Genomic DNA, 4,307 nt, shown 5'->3' with positions numbered 1-4,307 from the left:
GCATGTCTATCAATGATCTCCATAAAAACCAAGATAAAAATAAGACCATGCGGTTTCTACATCAGCACACAGATCGATTTTACCCCAATCAAAATCAAACAGATCATGCACAAAACCCCGCTCCACAAAATGTTTTTTGGCTCTCTTAATGATAATGCAAGGTTTAACCTTTTGGACCTTAGTGTCCCTAATTGTGGCTACAACACAGTGATCACTCGGATCATTTGCAAATACTCCCACAGATGAATATTTATGGGGAACATTAGTTAAAATGAGATCAATTAGGGAGGATTTATTAGGGGACTTAATGTTAGGGCGAGTAGGACTGTCTACAATCTGAGTAACATTTAAAGAGATACAAAGGTTTTTAAAATCCTCTGACACTGCAGTTAACCAGTCCCAGTTAAAATCTCCAAGTAGCACTATTTCCTTGTAGTCTAGTTGTGATAAAAGATTTTCTAGTGAAGACAAGGAGTCTTTGACAGCTGAGGGGGGTCTGTAACGGCCCACCACCATGACCTTTGCCACTTCTATATTTATGGCTAAAAATTCAAATTGCTTACTGATCGATTTGGAAACTAATGTGGTTACACTGAACTTATTCTTAACATAAATGGCAACGCCACCACCTTTATTAGGCCGGTCGGTATGCACTGTAAAAAAAGATCGTAATTTTACAGGAAATAACTGTAAATTTGTATAGTAATTATCATGTTTTTTTAAATAACTTGCAAAATCCTGTAAAATGACAGATATTAACTATAAATTAACAACCCAAAACATTATTTGAAGTATTTTGACAATAACAACAAATAACGTTTATTTCCTTTTTTTTTTACTGTAAATTTACTATATAATATTTCCAGTATTTTTGCACTTTCAGAAAATACATGCAGATGTACGTAAAATAAAATGTTTTTATCTGTAATTAAATATGTAACTCGTAATATAAAAGTGTATTACTATTATAAGACTTTAAGATGTTCTTTGTAATTTTAAGGTAAACATAAAACTGTAAGAAAAGCGTAAAATAAAAAAAACGTAAAATGTAAGTAAAACATTTTTACATAAATCATTTTCTCAATATTCGATTGAATCCAACAAAAACACAAAATATCCAATGTTGAAACAAAAGTAAATAAATATGTTTTCATGAAATTCCTAACTTACTATATTGTAAACATCTACAGTTGACAATATCATTAAAAAAAAAAAATCATAGAAAGTGGAGAAATCTCTGCAGGGAGGACCAAGGTTTAAAACACACACTGTTATTTACTCAACAATAAGTCACAGTTATCCTTGTTTTATTTATGTGTTCTGTTGCTGTGTTTTTTTTCCATTGGTCAATTTACAGTAATAAACCTTAGTTTTACAGTATAATGTATGGTTTTCGGATTCTGGCCGACAGCCAGAGCTACGGCACTTGAAATAGAATTCAGCCAAAACACGGCAGACAAGTCAGGCATGTTTGGAATGAGTCCACAACACTCCTGATTGGTTAATATAAACATCATCGAAGAAACCTGCCAATGAGAACTGTCCGCGCCTGTCGTTCACATTTGAAACATCCAAGTCAGTTTGAGCGGGTCTCCTCCTGCTGGAGCTACAGCTGTCTGTGTGTCTGCTACAGGAGTTTATGGATTCATATCGGGATCGTTTTACATCTACACGTTAAATATGAGCATCGGGACGTCAACAAAGAACAGAAGACTTGAGATCTGGTGAGTCCTGCAACTGTAATGGAGTTAAACATGTATTTAGATAATCCTTACTTAGTTTGTGAATGTTTTATTTTTTATTTAAGGTTACGTTTCTTCTTCTAGTTAGCTGAGTTTCTTCCGGTTAAGTTGGTATGCATAATTAATAGGTTGTTAAATGTTAAGAAGCCCTGAGATGCTGTTTCTTGCAAGATGTTGCGCCCGGGAAACCCGGCTTAACATGCGGCTGCTAACGTTAGTTTACAGTTTATTGCAGTGCCGCCCCCCCACCCTCTCGTCTCCAACACGGGAGAATTACACATAAACATGCAGTGGGGCATCACAGTGTTGTCGCCAAGTTTAATGTAAAGTTTCACAGCTTTCTTACAGCGGAATCTAGTTTGTTAATGTTCAGTAGCCAACAGCTAGCATAGCATAAACAGCTAACCGCTAACGTTCGGCTAATTTGCTAGTTAGCTCTGCTCTATATATTACACGCTAACATGACTAGCTAATGTCACACTGTGAACTAAAATACTTTTTGTATTACTACATCATACATGCTTGGTCCAAATCACTGCTAAAATTAATTATTTTTGAAAATGTGTAGTAAAGAAACACTCAGCCATGCATGAAATAACATGGCAAAAGAATACGGGTAATGTTTGACCCATGTTGTGCCTTAGAAGTGTAGTGATACAAACATGATTTTTATTCAAAAAGTAAGAAAGGGACAAATAAAAATTAGAATTGGTGTTGATCCAAAACAGGTTAATTGAGGAATACCTGGGATCCTGAATGGTTAAAGTAATTTATTGCAAAGATATTTACAATTAAAACTAATTCGGGTCACTTTTGACACATGTTGGTTGTATGTTGTGTAACAAAGGGTTAACATGACAGCTGTGATGTTCACTCTTTTGACAGAGCACCAGTGGACAGTGAGGACTATGGAAGAGAAGATGTGATGGCTTTGTGTGGAAAGCTGCTGATGGCAGCCTGTGTCCCTCTCATCAGTCTCTCCAGGCAGCACCCAGCTATTCTTCCATCTTGCAGATGAAAAGACTTTGATATGTGAGTAATAACTAACTTGTGTCTAACATAATATTGAATGTGGTTTAGTAAAGTATTTAAAAATACCCCAAATTGTACATGTACAGGACAATCAGACCTTGTTCAACAAAGATCATCAGACAATTGTTTTGTCTTTAAGGTACAGCCGCAGCAGAGAGTCTTGAGTTTGAAGAAAACACTAACATTTTATTTAGTGTTGTTTAATCAATCAATATTTACTGGTCTTGAATTTCCTCACTGTATTACAAAATGCTCGAATCTTATTGTACAGGAACATTATGCAGATTTCATCACCTGAAGATAAAAATATAGATTCAGCGATATGTACCATTTTAAGGAAATAGACTGTTAGCGGTATTTACCAAAGCTCCGCAGCTGTAGCTAGGCGCTGCTAATGAAAACTCAAGTGCTCAATTTGTTGGTTTTTCTTTTTTATTAAGAATTGACCAAGCATATCTTCCTCTTCGAAATCCCAGTTGTACTTCGCTAACACGCAGTGCCTGGGAGGGTGCGTTTGATTGTTCCCACAATAGTGCGTGCGTGCGCTTGTGCTTCAAAGGTCCATCATACAAGATGTAGGGGATCTATTGGCAGCTGCTGATAATAACATCCATCATTATGGTTTACTAATAGTTATCACTTCACTTCCTCCTCCAGCATCTGGACACAGCAGGAACCTACGCCAGGATCCTGTTTGTGGACTTCAGCTCTGCCTTCAACACAACACTCTGGCTGGAGGCTGCGCTCCATCAGGACCAATACCTCTCTCCCTCAGGACCAGAACCTCTCTCCATCAGGACCAATACCTCTCTCCATCAGGACCAACACCTCTCTCCATCAGGACCAGAACCTCTCTCCATCAGGACCAGAACCTCTCTCCATCAGGACCAAAACCTCTCTCCATCAGGACCAAAACCTCTCTCCATCAGGACCAAAACCTCTCCATCAGGACCAACACCTCTCTCCATCAGGACCAGAACCTCTCTCCATCAGGACCAGAACCTCTCTCCATCAGGACCAACACCTCTCTCCATCAGGACCAACACCTCTCTCCATCAGGACCAGAACCTCTCTCCATCAGGACCAAAACCTCTCTCCATCAGGACCAAAACCTCTCTCCATCAGGACCAAAACCTCTCTCCATCAGGACCAACACCTCTCTCCATCAGGACCAGAACCTCTCTCCATCAGGACCAACACCTCTCTCCATCAGGACCAAAACCTCTCGCCACCTCAACAAGGCGCCCCCCCCCCCCCCCCCCCCCCCCCCCCACTGACACTTTACCTCAGCCACAACGCAGACTCTATGCATTACATAATGGAGATCACAGGATGGTAAATAATGCAATGTTTAAATATTGCTTACTGCACATATTTTATATTCTATAATTTATTGCATTCTATTTCGATGTAAGTTACTGCTTTATTTTATTTCTATCTTACTATATTTTTATTACAGTGTTCTTAATATAGTTCGCTATCTGTGTACTTTTTAATTTTTTTTATTTGTATATCGTGTGTCGTGGTGCACGA

At 38.4% G+C, this 4,307-nt stretch overlaps 1 long non-coding RNA gene across 1 annotated transcript; it reads left to right on the top strand.

The window, feature by feature from the left end:
* The first annotated feature begins 871 nt into the window (after positions 1-871).
* On the top strand, positions 872-3,572 carry LOC117532953. The gene is made up of 3 exons (XR_004566965.1): positions 872-1,724; positions 2,628-2,774; positions 3,432-3,572. It is a non-coding gene; the product is annotated as an uncharacterized LOC117532953 (long non-coding RNA).
* Positions 3,573-4,307: the final 735 nt, after the last annotated feature.

Source organism: Gymnodraco acuticeps, unplaced genomic scaffold, assembly GCF_902827175.1.
Source record: "Gymnodraco acuticeps unplaced genomic scaffold, fGymAcu1.1, whole genome shotgun sequence".
Lineage (NCBI taxonomy): Eukaryota > Metazoa > Chordata > Actinopteri > Perciformes > Bathydraconidae > Gymnodraco > Gymnodraco acuticeps.
This window is presented reverse-complemented; position numbering and strand designations above follow the sequence as displayed.